The sequence below is a fragment of the Gopherus evgoodei genome, chromosome 1 (genome assembly GCF_007399415.2).
Source record: "Gopherus evgoodei ecotype Sinaloan lineage chromosome 1, rGopEvg1_v1.p, whole genome shotgun sequence".
In the NCBI taxonomy this organism is placed as follows: domain Eukaryota; kingdom Metazoa; phylum Chordata; order Testudines; family Testudinidae; genus Gopherus; species Gopherus evgoodei.
Window position 1 is genome coordinate 349,958,797 of NC_044322.1, and position 19,487 is coordinate 349,978,283.

General features: G+C 42.2%; 1 protein-coding gene across 7 annotated transcripts in view; it reads right to left on the minus strand.

Moving 5' to 3' along the window:
- The window catches only part of SEMA3D (semaphorin 3D), a 194,609-nt gene that overhangs the window by 158,573 nt on the left and 16,549 nt on the right, over nt 1-19,487 (minus strand). Inside the window, exon 1 of one of the 7 annotated variants that reach the window (XM_030562591.1) lies at nt 12,017-13,600. The exons of the other annotated variants lie outside the window; for them this stretch is intronic. The gene's annotated coding sequence lies outside the window, so the exon portion shown is untranslated. Of the gene's footprint in view, nt 1-12,016; nt 13,601-19,487 lie in introns of those variants that run through there. 7 annotated transcript variants of the gene reach the window in all.

The window sequence follows — 19,487 nt, forward strand, 5'->3', positions numbered from 1 at the left end:
TGGGGTGGAGGCTGGCAGCTTGCAACCCCCCACATAATAACCTAGTGACCCCCTGAGGGGTCCCATCCCCCAGTTTGAGAACCCCTGCTGTAAAGAATGTGAGGGAGGTCCCACACCTGAGCCATTCTTTTCAAATGGCAAATCTGAGAAACTGTCCCAGATTGAGGTGTTGATAGAGGAGGTTTTGGAACACATTGATAAATTAAACAGTAATAAATCACCAGGACCAGATGGGATTCACCCAAGATTTCTGAAGAAACTCAAATATGAAATTGCAGAACTACTAACTCTGGAATGTAACCTATTACTTAAATCAGACTCTGTACCAGATGACTGGATGATAGTTGATGTATTTTTCAAAAAAGGCTCCAGAGGCAATCCTTGCAATTACAGGCCTGAAAGCCTAACTTCGGTACCAGACAAACTGGTTGAAACTATAGTAAAGAACAGAATTACCCAACACATGGATGAACACAATATGTTGGGATGGGGTCACATGGCTTTTGTAAAGGAAAACCATGTCTCACCAATATAATAGAATTCTTTGTTTGAGTTAAACATAGGGAAAAGGTGATCCAGTGGACACATTGTACTTGGATTTTCAGAGTCTTTGACAAGGCTCCCTCACCAAAATACCTTAAAAAAGTAAGCAGTCATGGGATAAAAGGGAAGGTCCTTTCATGGATCAGTAACTGGTTAAAAATAGGAAGCAAAGGGTAGGAATAAACGGTCAATTTTTACAGTGGAGAGAGGTAAATAGCAGGGTTCCCCAAGGGTCTGTACTGGGATCAGTGCTGTACCATATATTCGTAAATGACCTGGAAAAGGGGGTAAACTGTGAGGTGGCAAAGTTTGCAGAAATTTTAAATTACTCATGATAGTTAAGTCCAAAGTGGACTGTGGAGAGTTAAAAAGGGATCTCACAAAACAGGGTGAATGGGCAACAAAATGGCAGATTAAATGAAAAATAGAGCACATTGGAAAACACAATCCCAGCTATACATCAGCCGCGTATTATTGCCTAGGCCAACAAGGCCTAGACCTAGGCCTAGGGCGGCAAATTTGCTCACACTCCCCTCCCCAACTTCGCTCCTTCCCCAAATTCCTGGCCCGCCTCCTCCTCCAGGCTTGCCATGCTTCCCTCCTTCCACCTCCCTCCCAGGCTTGCCGCGCGAAAGCGCTGGGAGGGAGGGAGGGAGGGAGGGAGAAGTGAGTAGCAACGCGCTCAGAGGAGGCAGAGCACAGGTGAGCTGGGGCCCGTGCATGCGGGGAGTAACTGGGGGGGCGGGAATTGCTCCCCGCCCCAGCTCACCTCTGCCATCCCCCGAGTGCGCCACAAACTCCCCTTCTCCCCCTCCCTCCCAGGCTTGCTGCGCAAAAGCACTGGGAGGGAGGGAGAAGCGACTGGCGGCACTCTCAGGGGATAGCGGAGGTGAGCTGGGGCAGGCGGGGACAGGGAGTAACTCTTCGGGGTGGTCAGGGAACCACTCCCTGCCCCAGCTCACCTCCACTCCACCTCCGCCATCCGCTGAGGGCGCCACAACTCCCCTTCTCCCCCCTCCCTCTCAGGCTTGCCAAACCTTTTTAATTTCCTTCTTTGACAGGAATAGTGGCATAGTGGATAATGGAGAAACTGTATACCTGATATATCTTGGTTTTTAAAAGACTTTTGACACAGTCCCACATGACATTCTCATTAGCAAACTAGAAAACATGTTTTAGAAGAAATTACTATAAGATAGGTGCACAACTGGTTGAAAATCTGTACTCAGAGTATTTATCAATGGTTCACTGTCATACTATGAGGGTGTATCTAATGGGGTCCTGAAGGTGTTAGTCCTGGGTCCAGTAGTCTTCAATATTTTCATTAAAAACTTGGATAATAAGTCGAGAGAATGCTTATAAATTTGTGGATGACACCATGCTCGGAGGAGTTGCTCACACTTTGGAGGACAGGATTAGAATTCAAAACAACCTTGATGAACTGGAGAACTGGTCTGAAATCAACAAGATGAAATTAAATAAAGACAAGTGCAAAGCGCTATGCTTAGGAAGGAAAATTCAAATGAACAGCTATAAAATGGGCAGCAACACTGTTGTTTATGATCTGAGACTATAGTGGATCACAAATTGAATATGTCAATAATGTGATGTAGTTGCAAAAAAGTCCAATATCATCCTGTGTATTAACAGTAATGTCATATGTAAGACACAGAAGGCAATTGTCCTGCTCTACATAGCACTGGTCAGGCCTCAGCTGGAGTACTGTGTTCAGTCCCGGGCTTTAAGAAAGATGTGGACAAATTGGAGAGAGTCCAGAGGAGAGCAACAAAAATTATAAAAAGTTTAGAAAACCTGACCTATGAAGAAATGTTAAAAAAGCTGGCCATGTTTAGTTTTGAGGAAAAAAGACTGAGGGGTGACATGTTAACAGTCTTCATATATGTTAAGGGCTATTATAAAAAGGATGGTGATAAATTGTTCTCTATGTCCACTAAAGATAGGACAAGAAATAATTCATAGAATACCAGGGCTGGAAGGGACCTTAGGAGGTCATCTAGTCCAACCCCCTGCTCAAAGCAGGACCAATCTCCAGACACATTTTTGCCCTAGCTCCATGAGTGGCCTCCCTCAAAGATTGAGCTCACAATGTTGGGCTTAACAGGCCAATGTGCAAACCACTGAGCTATCCAATTATCTTAATTTTCAACCTGGAAGATTTACATTACATATTATAAAAACTTTCATATTATAAGGCTAGTTAAGCACTGGAATAAGGTTCCAAGGGAGGCAGTGGAATTCCTGTCATTTTTGAGAACAGGTTGGACAAACATTTATCAGAGATAGCTGGTATACTTGCTCCTGCCTCATCACAGGGGAGCTGAACTTGATGACCTCTCAATGTCCCTTCCAGCTCTACATTTCTATGATTCTATAAGTGTAGGAAGTCACAACAGAATGCCCTGTCCAGCAGGTTGATGACTATGGTCTGCACTATCTAAAGTTTACAGGTAGACTTCAAGGATACCTGTGAGTCAAGCACATTAGAGTACTGGAGCCTGGTGACAAAGGCATGACTGGTGTGAGCTCCATGTTAGGGAGAAAGGACCACAGCCTCCTGATGAAAGGCCCCACACACCATGGCTGCTGCAGACCTCACCATTAAAAAAAGTCATTTTTCCATCTTAAGTATGTGAAAAAGCAGATATTTCAGATGTTGACAAATTCTGGCTTTTTTATTGACACCCTCATTACCGCAAAAGTGAAGAACAGCAATGGATTGCATTGGGTTAGAAGACTGAGAATTATTTTGCAGGGTATATACCCTCAGTATACAGTGTAGGTATCTCCTCCACCCATTCCTCTAAGTGCTTCCCATATCTAATAACCATCATTTCCTTCTTAGTCAAATTTGTCAAAAACAGTTCAAACCAGACTGTGAAGGACCAAGGAAATCTATGGAATATGACTGTAGGTGGAATTGCTCCAATGCCACCTTCTCAATAACTTTTCTTCAAAAAGGGATTTTCAAGGCGGTAAAGCAAATGCTGAGATATTGCCATCCAAATAATATGAGTTTAAGTAGAGCTGCTTACCTGTTGCTGACAGCTTGTCCTATGCAAGTGAAGAGGCAATTCAGTCACAATGAGCCCAAAATTTCTATGTTTACCTTAACCAACCATGAAGTGACATGAGTCAATCTCACAGGTGGTTGGTTACAACTCCCTAAGCACATCCAAAACCACTGGAACTTAAAGTAGACAAAAATCAACCAGAAGAGATGACACATTCCTTCCCTTCTCCTTGAACACGCTTCCTACAGAAGTCATCAGACTGGCCCAGATCTGACTGAATGTATCTGCCAGTTAAGTTGACAGTTCCTCATGAAGAGAAACATTCCACTCAGTTAACCAAGCTAAGAGAGACTTGATTTATCAGTCTGCTGACAACTCAGAACAGTCCAGCTGGTTTGGATTTCATAAACTGTCAGGGGATTCTGCGGAGCAACTCAGTGAAAAGCAGCTTAAGAACATAGCAGAAAGGGGGATGATTACTGTAAAGATGGTTTAGATTAGTGAGCGATGGAAGAGGTGTCTAAACACAAGTCCATCACACTGTGTGCACTTACTACAGAATGCTGTCCTCAAAAACAAAAGGCATATTAAGTTGATACATAAGCTACAACAGAGCCAATTCAGGGGTACAAACTCTGGCAAGCATGTAACATGTTTTCAAGAGGGCATCGGGGACGGCAGCCACATATTTGTCTGTTGTGTCAAATATAGTAACATCATGACAACAGCTCAGCATAACTCTAACAATAAGGCAATAAATAAAATAGTAATACCTTGAAAATCATTAATGCGAATTACAGTTGCTTCTGTACTATTTCCAAAAACTGGCAGAATTCCCTCAAATAAACAAGTGACTTTTTAATTTTTTTTAAAGATTCCATGTCAGCAGTAATTTGAGGAAATCTGCGAATTGGTTGCATTCATCTGAGGTGAAACAGCAGAAAACACATCTACCACATTGCCTTTTCTTGCCTGGAAAGCCAGAACAGGGAATCTCCAAAGAGTAAAGCAGTATAATTAAAAAAGATCATTGCAAAACAAGACAGTCATAGTCTGGGGTATTTACATGTGGATATGTGTGCAACATACTAAGCCAATAAAATCATAATGTATTTTTTGTTATATAGGGTCAAATTCTTTCCTGGTGTAAATGAGCACAACTCAGTTGAAGGCAGTGAAACTGTGATCAGTTACACAGACAGAGAATTTGGTCCTAAATAATATGCAAAATATAATCATAGGCCCCAATCCTGCAAACACACAGAGGAGTAACTTTACTCACGAGTTGTCCCTATGATGTGTTTGTGCGTTTGCAAGCTGAACCTTTAGTATGTACTGTACAACACCATGACATGCAAAGCATTATGTAAGGGCTAGACTACATAATAGTATTATAATCTTCTGCACTGGAGATTTCAGTTAGCTCAATTCCCCTTACAAGAGAGGACATATACCCAATTTTTGTAGCAGTGATCTTAGTGGGCTAAAAGAAAACATCCTTTTATCCAATATCTGAAATTTAAAATAAGTACTGTCATGCTTTCTCCCATGCAGTTCCTCATGCTTCTAAAGAGCTCCCCTTAAATATGCACAAAGCTAACACAACGTCCTCTCTCAAGTCCTTCCTTAAAACTCTCCTTTGCCTTTATGGCTACAAAAGACTTGGCAGGTAAGGAGCTGGTATGCTGAGACCCTTGCCTATCATTCTGGCCAATGTTGTCTCATTGTTTCCTTGCGCTCCCCTGTCAGTCTTTGTGTATCCATCTGTTGTCTCTTCTCTTAGGCTGTAAGTCCTTGTGGCAGGAGTCATCTTTTTGTGCTGGGCTACTGGTCCACAATGGGCCCCTGGAGACAATGATAATACAAGCAATAATAAAAGGATAAAATAACTGTATAAAACCTTCTTCTGAAAACGTCATTCTGGCCAGGTCCACACTACAGCGTTAAATCGATTTAAACAGCGTTAAATCGATTTAACGCTGTAACCGTCCACACTACAAGGCACTTAAAATCGATTTTAAGGGGTCTTAAAACCGATTTCAGTACTCCAGCTAAACGAAAGGAGTAACCCTAAAATCGATATTACTAAATCGATTTAGGGTTAGTGTGGACGGATATCGAAGTTATTGGTCCTATTCTTTTACTGAGCTACCCAGAGTGCACCGCTCCGGAAATCGATGGTACCCTGGGACCATGGACGCACACCACCGAAGTAATGTGCCCTAGTGTGGACGCGTAAAATCGATTTTATAAAACCTGTTTTATAAAATCGATTTTACTAATATCGATTTAAAGCTGTAGTGTGGACGTAGGCTCTGTCTCAGATGGTGCAATAATTGGCCTATTCACCATTTGAATAAACACCAAAGCCGTTGAACAAAACAAATGCCCTACAGGAAAATGTGCTTGTTTAAGAAAAAATAAATAAAAAGTCTGAAAGAAGTATCAGCCACCACATGCTAGAGTGAGACTGTTTAACGATACTGTAGCTTGGAGACCAATCATGCATCAGTGAAGTCAATGACAGTTTTGCCGCTGACAATGTCAACAGCGCACAGCCCCATCTGTATGAATACAACTAAGAGGCCTGTGTAATACAATACTTCTATGTTGATCTGTGAGCTGCTAAGCCCATGCATAATACTGTGTCTTACCCACAGCATGGGTGTGATGTGGAATGTGTTTTAAACCACTGCATATCTGCGGCCTGATTCTGCTCCCACTGAAGTAAATCAGGCCGCTTCAAAGGCAAGTTAGTTGTTCATAATACAGAGGTTCTTAAGTCATTTCTTGTGGGGTGCAGTACTGCAGACAAAATGTGTTCCAGTGGCTTTGGCTTGGAATTAGACCGATAAGCCAATACTGTAAAACTCCAGTGCTTATTCATGTCAAGCATGACATTCCAGGTGAGTGTTACATCCTTTTTCAGGATGACCCCATACTTAGTTATAATTCACAAACAATCACAAAGGTATTACATGTGAATGTTGATAATACACTGCTGAATTCCTCCCACAATCTTCTTATAGCATGTACTTTCTGGATATGCAACCATGGGAGTTCAATTACTTTGTCCAAAGCAGGCTGATCTATGCTTTAGAAATGTGTACAGTCAGATAGATTAGTCACTCTTTCCACCCCACTGCAATACATTCCAATCTAGTCATTCTGATTTTCTCCCTTCATTCTTTCTCCAATGAATAGTTTCTCTATATCATGGTGAATTTTTCCCCACCTTTCTACCCAAAATTACAGAGATTTATGACTGTCTTCAACATGGACCAATATCAGCGTATTGCAAGACTGTAATCATTACAGGGTCAGAAAGTCTTTTGTTGTTGTTGTTCTAACTCAGTGGTTCTCAAAGGTCATTGCACTGCACTCTCTTCTGACAACAAAAATTACTACATGACCCCAGGAGGGGTAACTGAAGCCTGAGCCTGCCCCAGCCCCGCCACCCAGGGCGGAAGGGCCAAAACCAAAGCTCGAATCCTGCCACCCCGGGGGAAGGGGGGCAAAAACCAAACGCTTCTGCCCCAGGTAGGTGGCCTGTAACCTGAGCCTCGCCACTCAGGGCTGAAACCCTTGAGTTTCAGCTTCTACCCCAGGTAGTGGGGCTCAGGCTTCGGCTTTCGCCCTGAGGAGTAAGGGTCAAGCTTCGGCCCCAGCAAGTTTAACACCAGCCCTGGTGACCCCATTAAAATAGGGTTGTCACCCATTTTGGGGTCCACATCCACAGTTTGAGAACCCCTGTTTTAACTGAATAAGCTCTGGGGACTAGAACCTCAATTGGTATAAATCATGTTTGATCCATTGATTGCAATGGAGTTACACCAACTGAAGCCAAGAGAGGACCTGGCCTTAGAGAATTAATGTATTTAAGAACACAAATATCACAAATTCAGAATTACTTACCTTGCTTGTAATTCTGAGTTATCTTAATATGGCTGGCTACCTCACCTTGGACAGAGATAATAATTCATGGTCATGTTGGTCCAATCCAGTTGAATGGAAACAGAATTCCTTTTTACAGTAATAAATAAATCCTAAGGCCTCTATCTGCTAACATGTTATCTGATCTGACTACGCTCTCCCCAGGCAAACACTTCCAAGGACAACCAGATACAAAAACAGAGCAAATTGCCACAATCTGGACCTGAAGAAACAAAAATATAACTATTGTGTCTGTAACTCCCCTCCTCAGAGGTCACCTGCTGACCACCTATTATTTGAGCATGGTCAGATATTGACAAATATTCCACTACAAATGCCCTGATGTAGGAGGTGGTGTACTATGTTGATTCCACCTGTTACCAAGCCTATTTAAATGTCTTAATCACTCACTTTAATATATGCTAATACTACCTGTTGGGGAAAAGATGAACTAACTGAAAGCTGAGCATCTTGGTTGGTTGGAATATTCTAGAACAATGTATGTATGTGGTATATAGTTATTTGTATGCCAGACCATCAGTGTGCACGGCGGTTTACAAGGCACATTAACAAGTTAAAAGGCACAGTCCTTGCCCTGAGGAGTTTACAAGGCAAACATACAGAAATTAACTCAGAAGGGAGTGAGGTCAGGAAAGGGTGGCTTGTAGTCATTAAATCTCCTCCCACAACACAAAGAGAAAAGATGCACAGCCATTGAACAGCTTGAAGTGTTAGCATGCTGCCTACGTAACATAAGTGCATGTGGAAATATTACTGTTTTTCTTTTCTTTTGTAACTGTTCCGTCTTAAATGACATTCATAGCTGAATGCTAACTTCACATTGCTAATTAAAATAACTCAGTTATGTAACTTGTCTTTTGGTAGTCAGGCATAAGTATCTAAGGCTAAGCCTATTAGAAACAAGTCAAATGCCCAATCGTACCTAATTCTTCCTCTTAGCTAAGAACATTCTCTTTTTGTGCGCTAGGTGTTAAAGAAGGATCTAAATAGTACCATGTCTTTTCAAATGTTACAACACAACTGCCTCTTCTTCTGAAGCAACTGGTACTGACCACTGCTAGTGACAGGACATAGAATTAGATGGATAGAACTGTGCAGATCAGATCCAGGAGGATCATCTGTAAATACTGTACAGGGATTTTTATTATAGAGAGAAAAGTGGGCTGAAATCAAGAAGTCAGAGCCGGCAATCAGCATACATCCCTGAAGGCTTTCTCCACAGGGACTAGGCTTAATAGCTAGGACTAGAAATGTAAGGGAAACTCTCCACTTTTCTCTTTCTTTCTTTCTTTCTAAAAAATAAGTTTCTAGCCTTTTCCTTTGCAAAGATACCCTTGAAATGGTAACCAAAGCAAAACCAACCTTTAGAACTGAAAGCCTATTACTATTTTTTCCTAAGATCACAGGTTATTCAAAGTCCCCTCACAGCCTTTGGGTTCCAGATAAAAACAAACCTTAGCCACTGATTTTTGGGAAGACCCAGGTCAGTTCACAGCTATAGGGTGCAGCGATATTTTTCCTGATGTTCAGCCGAACGTTCCATGCCTTACTCTCATTATTCAGTCCCTATGAGGCTCTTCATGTAGCTTCCACTAGCTAAGCCCACAAAAAGGAAACAAATTGGAACAGACATTGTGAGAGAGTCTCCATGAGCATACTGAATAATGTTCCCAAATCGTTAAATGCTAGCGAAACACTGAACTTGATATCATTGTTATTGTTTTATCATTCTTTTCAAATCAGAACTTCATGCTTTCATCCTCCATGAACTAGTTCTCTAAACTTAAGATATACACAATGGTCTAACAGAAAGGCATTAGAAAAATGTTAAAGTAAACATAATAAATAAAATAATAATAATAATGAATTGGGCTTACATCTGTTTGTGATTATTATTTATGAATGCCTTTTGGGGAAAACTATATAGAATCCTTATAACACACATCAATTTAACTGCTTTAACTTTGGCCCAAAATTCAAAGTACTGTTATGTTTATCCAACAAGGATCCTCTTATTTGAGGCTCAGTGTCAACTAAGACTAAGCTTTCAAAAGAGGCTGACTGAAGCTATCACAGAAGAGGATCAGAGGCATACGTCTGCCCCAAGAGAAAGCACTTTGAACAGCCGTGTGCAATTCTGTCAGCAGCTCGTCACTCAGTGGATTATAGCATCAGACTCAGTCACAGATTCCCCTTTTAGATAAACACTTTGTCACAATCCTGATCTTGCCAGAGAAGGCCCATTTAGCGGAGTTCAAGTCTGCATCACGTAAGACCTGAAGAACTTATGATTCATCACTTCTCTTTCTCATCACAGAGTTCTATTCATTATCAGCCACAATTATTTACTCTGTGATTGTTCAAACTTTACTGGAGGTGGAGGAAGTACACCAAAAACAAACATGCACATGCTAAACTTAAACGGTTCAGCAAATACCCCCACAGCATAGGAGCAAATGGCCATTTCTGAGACCTCCTTATGAGCACAGTCCAAAAAGGGATTGAAAGTGACACTAGCAGGCCTATTCTGCTCCAATTAGCAAAGTGTTTCAAATCAAGAAAAACAGGCAATTCTGCATCAGCTTAGGCTAATTTATGTGGAATTTTTTCTCTTAAATGTTCCCTTTAATATTCAATCCAAACAAGAAATGAAATATTTGTAATCTTAAGGGTCTAACATAAGGCTACAAAATTAAAAGGTAACTTGTGCTGATGTTAAGTTCTTAAGGTTATTTCAAAAGAATAATACTATAATATTATTCTGTGTTGTTTAAATAAATGCCTTTAGTTCCCCCCCAGTGGTAGAACTATAATAAGGCCATACACCAAGTTCCTCACAAATAATAAAGACCAGATTTAGACACCTTTATTCACACTCAGTGCTACTGAGATTGGGGCCCTACTACGCCAGGTATCGTACAAACAGTTAATAAGAGTCAGTGCCTGCCCCCAAAAGCTTACAGCCTAAACAAAGGGTGGGAGAGACACAGACATGTGCACAGGCCACTGGTAGTCTCAGGAACAGAAATGAAGTCTCTTGAGGCCCAATCTACTGTCTATCTAATGAAACACATTGACTCTCACAAAGTAGCTACAATGTAAACAGTAGAACTGCTGATGAAGAAGTTACTCTTCAACATGCGCAAGGTTACAAGGTTGGAGGAGTCAGACCCACATGAAAGTGAAAGTAAAAACTGGAAAAGAAAGACAGGGCATGCAGGTGTGGGCTAGATTCACACCCCAGCTTGCTGCAAACTAATTGTTCATGTAGACAATCCTTCCTTACACTGGTTTTAGAAAAGGTGATTCTTAGGCTAAAACCCCATCTGATTCTTACTGCCATATAATCTATTTATTTTCAAAGAACTGTTGACAGATCTTTAAACAAAGCTAAGCTATCAGGTGCCACAATGAAAACAAATACTGTTCTGCAGACCCCTTAATCAAACTGTGTTTCTAAACCAGAGTTCTACCTACCTCTGTATATTGATTCTAGAGTCCTCATTCCACTATTTGATGTGGGCCCCATTTTTAAAAAGCTCCATGTGTCAGACTAGAGACAACATTATTATAGGCTGTATCGCTCCTTGGCCACTCCAACCACATCCTCAAGCTTATGACCCAATCTGCTCCCACTTATTTAATGGCAAAGCTACCCTCTGTCCTCCTGTTGCAGGTCCAGAGTGACACATGATGCCTGAGGCAAGGTGGTCTAATTCTTTTATTAAAATCCTGCCATCCCAGAGGTTAGTTTATTTTTTATTCTTTGTAATTTGCCATGGCTCATGAAGAAAAGGGTCTCATGGAATTTTTTATGGCAGAGAACAGGCTTTTTGCCATCTGTATGTTTGTTTTGTTTCAACTAACCATAAGAGTGGAGCTTCTGTAGCTTCATTTTTCTCCCCTACTCCAAAGCCTCTGTGGATGTTTCTCTTTAATTTCATGGTTTTACTCCTGTTCTGGGAAACCTTCTTCCTGGTGTGTGAGAGCAATCCTTCCTCAGAGGCTTTTAAGGTCAGGCATGACAAAGCCCTGGCTGGGATGATTTAGTTGGGGATTGGTCCTGCTTTGAGCAGGGGGTTGGACTAGATGACCTCCTGAGGTCCCTTCCAACCCTGATATTCTATGATTCTATGACTCTATGATATGAATGGAGGGTAATCACTATTGCCTACTTCATTCTGCCCTTGCTAGAATAGTCTATTCTTCCAACTCTTCCTCAGAACAAAGAAAGGAACATCTTTTTCTTTCCCTTACTATTTTTTTTTTGGCTCTGGGGAAACCGAGGTCTCTGTCTTCTTAGATCCAGCTACAAGCTGTGATGAGGTACACAAACCCCACACTGATACGGAAGGGCTTAAAAGACTATACTGGGACCAGCTAGCCCTGCCCCTCCAACTCTGCAGGGCATGGTCCAAATGGAGACAGAGTTGAAAAGGGAGTGATCCAGCTCAGAACGGGGAGACTGGGTAGGAGTGCAGACCTACCTTTCGCAGGAGCCTGTGTGCTGAGCCCGGTTGGAGCAAATAGTTTGGTTTCCCTTTTCTATTTTCTTTCTCCTTAACTGGGACTGGAAGCGGAGAAAGCAGAGTTAGGAAGCAACCCAGGGAAGGTAACACAAAAGGGTCCACAACCCTCCTCAGGGTTCTGTGCCACTGACCCTCCTAGGGTCCTCGGATGAGCCCGGTGGAGTGGGTGGGCTGAGGCTCCCCTACTATCCCTCACCAGCTGAGTGGGCACTAACCACTAGGACATCCAGCCCATGGAGGACCCTTCCACACAAGCTCTTTGGCCTATTGCGTAACTGAGGCCATTCGTCCAGCTTCCTGCTTATGAGGGATTTTGAAATCAGGAAATCCATGGTAAGACATGGGGCCTTAGCAGGCCTAAGCATCTACAACTCCAACTGAAGTCAATGGGAGCTCCTGGGGTTCAGGACCTCTGAAAATCAAGCCCTAGGACAACAACAGAGTACAACTGACATCCAGAGAGGAGGCTAGTATTTTCTTCTTACATATTAAAGCCCTAGGTGGTTGTTTTTGTTTTTCAAAAACAAACAAACAAAAAAAACAACAACTATCCAGGCCAAGGCCATATACAAGCCAGAGCAAAGACAGGAGGAGAATTACAGTCTCAGAAAAAAGAATAGGAGTACTTGTGGCACCTTAGAGACTAACAAATTTATTTGGGCATAAGCTTTTGTGGCCTAAAACCCACTTCATCAGATACAGAAAAAGATTTCCTCTCTCCATCCCAGCCCAGGTGAAAAGAGATCAATCACTCATCCCCAATTTAGACACTTCCTGAAGCAGCTGCTATGGGCCAGCTGGTGCTGGACTGTACAGGATCACACAGGTTCAGCAGTATGCAGCCGAAATAAGAGATTTTGTTTCCTGGATGCATGTTTTGTGTTTGAAGACCTGATTCCAACCTAACAGACATGATCCAGCTCCCACTGAAGTCAATGGAAGGACTCTGTTTATGTTCAAACACTCTTTTTTATTCATGTAATTTGTGATGTGAAATAAAAAGCACCCCGGAGGCTATTACATTTCATTTCAGCAGCAGCTCCCTGGAGGCTAGATAGCCTTGGCGATGACTAGTGCAAACTGAAATCCACACTGTGTGCTGTAGGTAAAAACTCTGCTAGAGACATCAACTTGCCGTTCTTAAATTAGAGCACTATAAGATCACTCTTCAGTAGCACTCCCCGTAGAATGGCTGAAAATGTCATCTCTACAACCCAACAGTTTTTGCCTACAATCTACAGTGCAAAAGTCACTCCCAAGCCTAGGTCTGCTGCTTAGGAGCAAACGGGGCTTCTACCTGAGCTAAAACTGGCAGTGCCTGCATTTTTTCCTCTACAGATTATGAAGAGAAAGAGAAATATGCTGCAGATGACCTTTAACAATGGTAAAGCTGTTTGACTGAATGGTCTTCCTGGCAAGCATGGAGGTTAACGCACTGCCAGTTAAGAGATGCTTCTAAATTCACTGGCTTGCACCAGTGGCAGCTGTGAGAGACCACTCAAAGGTGTTGGACTTAATCTGTTTGTGGGAAGATGTCCAAGCCACTGCTCTCCGTTCGCCTTCTGGACTGGAAGATAGCTCGCTCCTTGGGGAAGTGAAGGTGAAAGGAATTAAAGAAACACAAGTGACACATACGCTACAGCTCTGGAAAGCTCTCAGTTCAAAGTGATACAGGAATGTTGCTGCTAAACTAAGAATTTCCACAAAACCATGTGAATTTGCCAAGAGTACTTCATTCAATGCTAATGCAAAACATGGTCTGCATTTCACCAACTCATATGCATCTGCTGAAATATAAGCAGCAATTATCTACAAAAAGGAAAGACCTATAAGGGGGCAAGTCATCTAATCTCTGTGCCTTGGTTTTCTATCTGTGACGTGGAGATAATAACGCTTTCTTGCTCCCACCTAGGCCTGTTGACTATTTAGAATGTAAACTTTTCAAAGAAGATTCTGTCTCTCACTCTGTGTACTGTATGCGCAACGGGGCCCAATGTTGGACAGGGTCTCTAGGCACTACAGATTGAGAGGAAGCTGCTGCAAAACTCCAGTGTAATAGTTGCACAGACGTGGCAAATCCTTTTCAGTTGTTCAGAGGTATTACTTCATTTTATATATTTATGAACTTTTTGCTCTTAGAAAAACCTCCAAAACAAACCCGACAAAGCCTGATCATCATCACATAAGACACATTCCGCCCACACTTGTCACTCACCTGTGCAGTAACTACAGATTGCTCACACACACAGCATTCTTAATGTTGTCTTAGGTTTCTAGCTCTAAGAGCCGGCAATTGCATGAACCAGATATCTGACAACAGTGTCGTTTACCGTTAAAACAGAGCTTGGCCCTCAAGAACTATATGGATGTTATATGGATAATATATGATTTGTATTGGGGCAGTGCCTTGAGGCCCCAAAAAAGGATCAGGCCCCGTTGAGCTAGGCACTTTACACAGTAACAAGACAGTCAGTGCCCCTATGATATTACAATTTAAAAATATGACAAAAGAAAAGACTCCAGGTGGATAAAAATAAAGTCGGTGGAGCAAAGGTGAGATGGTTATGAATGGTGTTATGAATAATGTAATAAGCAGCAGACACAGGGCACCAGCTGCCTAGCTATACACAGTATATGCAATCTTCTGTTCCTATGACTATAATTCCTGTCTTCCCTTTTCCCTCTCCACACCCGTCATGTTCTGTCCCTGCACAGAGCCTGGTCCAAAAACCTTGGGCACATGAGTAACTTTACATTGACTTATTATTCATTATTTGTGTTACCATAGTGCCTAGGAGACCGAGTCATTAACCAGGACATCACTGTGCTAAATAGAGTGTTTGCATAACTGGCCCTTGGCTTGTAAACTCTCAGAGGTAGGACTGCCTTCTGTGTTTATATAGCTCCAAGCACAATGAGGCCCTGATCCTAGTTTGGGCTTCAGGAGACTACAAATAATAAAGCAGTATCCAGATTACTTTTATGCGACCACTTGGGGTATGTTATGGATGATTCTCTTCCTAACCAGCGCTCTTGAAAATATATTTCCCACATCTGAATTCAATGCAGTATAGCATCTTTGTATTCTGACACTTCAGAGCTTAAAACTAATCTGATGGTGCATGTTTAATATCTCTCAGTAACAGTTAATAGCAACAGCACAATACTTTGGAATTATACAGCATTAAAAACACATTGTACAAATATTCACAGAATGTTGGGGTATACACTGTGGTTTTCGATGTTTTCTGCAATGCACTATGACATACTAGAGTTTCTTTACAACAGCGATGCCAGACACTCCCCTCCAGATCCAGCCCACTTAACATATTTATGTGGCCGGCATCAGTCATTTGGCAGAAACGAAGACGCTGATTCTGCAACCTGTGCCATGCAAGCAGTGCCTCTATGGCAGCACAGGGTACCACTGAGATCAATGGAGCTCCATGAGAGTTGCAGAGATAATCCAAGGTGGAACAATTTCTGGGACTGGTGCCTCAGTTTTAATTAAAACAAATAAATAAATAAATTATGTTCCCAGCCCTCATGGTTGTGAAGATAACCTTCAAATTGAGTGCACTCAGAGCAAACCAGAGCAGCGTTGACTTCCTGAGTCTGCAGACAGCTTTGTCTACCCTGGGAAAATGAGTGATGTTTTGATATGTTTTAATTAACAGGTTTTTAAACATCATTTAACACCTTGGGTGGACAAAGACAATAAAGGATTTTGAAATGCATTAGCTGGGCATGGTTAACCCTACCTGAAACTTGCACACCAGCTTGGTCATCCCCTAGAAGGAAGGGAGCAAAACTGGTGACAGAAGGTAGTGGAAGGAGAAGAATGCTAATGAGGGGCGGAGGGAGAAATCTCTCATTTTCATGGGCTATCACTTGCCTTACAGTCAAGAGGAGGGGCTAACAAATGTCTTGCTGCAGCACTGGTAACCAAACCACGGAAAAATCATAGTCCAGGGAAATATTTTGTAAAGCACCGAATATGTGTCACACATTTAGCTCACTGTATCAGAGGGGTAGCCGTGTTAGTCTGGATCTGCAAAAGCAGCAAAGAGTCCTGTGGCACCTTATAGACTAACAGACGTTTTGGAGCATGAGCTTTCGTGGTTGAATACCTTCTTCGTCGGATGTACTTCGTGTCACACATTTAGCTCACTGACATCAAGCCCCATTTAGGAATTGTCTAAATGGATGGTACCAACAGGACATCTCAACTCCAGGGTAGCCTCCCAATACTACTGTGTAAATAAGTGTGGATCTCTTCCCCTTGACAGTAATGCTGAAAGTTACCCCACATCTATGATGACTGTCGCTTGTCCACTCTTCTGTAGGGATAAGATGAATAAGGGTTGCATGATGGTGACTGAGTGCCATGGCAGTTGGTGTAGAGAGATGAGGAATGTGATCTCCCCATAAAAAATCAAAACAAAAAACCCTAAACCTTTTTCAGATGGGTGTTTCCACTGTTTCTCTGAACTTAGCAATAAAACTCCTGTGTGTCTATATCAATGGAGTCCTGGTTCTCCCCTGCCTTTTGGCTAGGAGCACAGCCAGTTGAGGGGAAAGGGGGACGGGGGACTGAGCAGTGGAGGGATTCTCTTAGTGTGTGCGGAGCCAGTGAAGTGAGTGAGCTCAGACAGCTGGGAGGGATGCAGAGCCAGCTGTGTGTGAATGAGCTCCATAGACACAAGGTATTGTAGGTAGCTGTGTTAGTTTGTATCCACAAAAACAATTAAGAGTTCAGTGGCACCTTAAAGACTAACCGATTTATTTGGGCACAAGCTTTCATGAGTAAAAAACCGACTTCTTCAGATTCAAGTTAAGAGTAGTAGCTACCATGATACTAGAGACAGAACATTAAAGCAGGTCAATACTTCAAAGGCTACAGACCAAAACAGTAAATGAAACAGGAAGAGAGAGTGTTATCCATCAGTGTAGAGTATAACAAGGGAGAAATCAATGACTGAGTCACATCTATGTCTTTAGCTGGATAGACCAATTAAACCCATCTTGCTTTGAAATGTAGAATCCTGGACTCATGTGGAGTAGAAGGGCTTCTGTTGGGTTATTCCACTCTGTCTCCTGTATCATAATTGCTAAACCTTGCTTCAAAAGGGCCCCATCTCACAGCTGCTCTGCACATGGACCTTCCAGCAGCCACGTTGGGAGCTACAAGCATTTTCAAAGCTCTCCTCTGAACAGCTAACCTTTTTTCCCTTGTCTTACTCTTGTTTTTTTAAATGCATGTTGAGGCCTACATGTTGAGGCCTACCAACTGCCAAGCAGGGAGCTGCCACATATGGGCAATTATTGGTTACCAATTTGATCATCAGATAATTTTATAGAGCAATTACCAATCTTATCAAAGCAATTAGGGCCAAATTTTCAGAAGACCTCAGTTCCCATTTAAACACGTAGGCCCCAATCCTCAAAGGTATTTAGGCTCCTAACTTCCACTGAAATCAGAATGACTAAGGTGCCTAAATATCTATGAGGATCTGGATCTTAATGGCTACAACAGTTGTTTCTGCTACTTTCTTCCCACACAAAAAAATTCTTACAATACATAGGCATGTAATTACTCTATCAGAGAAGCTAGCAACGGAAACGACATATCATCTAATTAAACTTTCCTGCCAATGCAAGATGCTCCATAATAAAATTAACTGTTGTTCTTGGCCAATTTAGTTTAAAAAACCCCAGGTGATGAGGTTTCCACCACTTCCCTTGGGAGAATAATCCACAGGATAACAAATCTGTCAGGCAGTATTCTTAGTTACTCTGCTTTTTATCTGTTTAAGGTAATTGTATGTCTTCCATTACCATAGTATCTGGCGACCTCACAATCTTCCATTGTATTTATCCTCACAATACTCGTGTATGGGAGATTAAGTGCAATTATGCCCATTTTACAGATGGGGAACTGAGGCACAGAGAGGCAAATGCAGCATACCCAATGGGATTTAGGCACTACTATGATCCACAAAAACTCTGCTCAGCTGCCACCTAACCCTATAGGTGCCAAGTGAATTAAGGCACAAAAGTTTTCATTGCAAAAATTCCTTAGGCTCCTTGCTATAGGCACACACAGTTTAGCTCAGGCATGCACCTGAATGCACCTGAATGCCTATCTTATACCTACTCCCCAGCGGGATCTTCAAACCAGGTGAAGATAGACATTCCCCTGCTTATCTTGCCTGTTGGGTCCGATCTGGTAGGTGTGTTCTGAGCACACTCAACCCCTCACAACATGGGTGGGAAAACCACTTGGGATATGGCAGACCCAAGTTTAATTCCACCCTGTGGCTCATGAGAAGGGATCTGAACAGGGGTTACCCACCTCGCAGCTGAGTGCCCTGACCTCTGGACTACTCTGATATGGGTCACTCTCAATAGTTTACATTGAAGCTGTTCAATTTTGTATTAAATAATTGGGCCAGAGAGTGTAAGGATCGTTTTATAGTACAGTGGTGAGGGCACTTCCCTGAGAGGTGGGTAACAACTGTTCAAATCCCTTCTCATCAGGCAGAGGGGTACTAAAGGTCACAAGAGAGTCTTCCTCTCCTTCTCCCCTGCTGTTCTGTGTGGAGCTTGGCAGATGCCTAAGCCAATCTCGCAAGAACGGCTGAGGGACCTGACTCCAGAAGAGGGGCTTCCGGCTATAGATTACACAGCCCAGACTTAGGCAACTCACTCCATGAGAAGGGCAGATTTTATCTTCTGAGAATAAGATGCCCCAAAATATCATCCCAAAACAATGAAACCTTGGTCTCAATGGGCGCTTTTAGGTATTTCTGTGATACAAATTAAAAATAGGGACTGATCCAATACCCATTAAAGTCAGTAGAAATAATCTCTTTATTTCAGTGAGCGTTGTATCAGACCCATAACGTAACTTTCTTCTAAGACATTTTATACCACAATGGGATGAATGGACCATATACATATTACACACACACTATATATAAAGATCAAGACATTTAAATACATAGTCCTACTGGTACACAGCAGGCTTCTGTACCGAGTTTTATCAGTAGTTTTCCTGCTTCTTAGAGTAATCATGGACTGCCCTCAGATGTCTGCCCCCAAGGCTCCCAGTGACCTCAGTAGGAACCACACATGAGTATCCAAGGGCAGAATTTGATGCAAGTAATGACAGATAAGCTGGAAACATTTTATAAATTAGGCTGTATTAGTCCCAGCTCAAATCCTATTACTGAGCTGCAGCCTGCACAATTTACATATAGTGGGGCAGGAAAAGCAAAGAACTGAGCTGTCCTTGAGACAAAATTATCACCTATGTGAAACAATGACAGGCTCACACTATCAAGCTCTGTGAGAAATATGAACAAACATTTTGCGCTACACATTTGCTATTTTCCTTTACTGAGCCAGAAGCCTTGATCTTAACCAA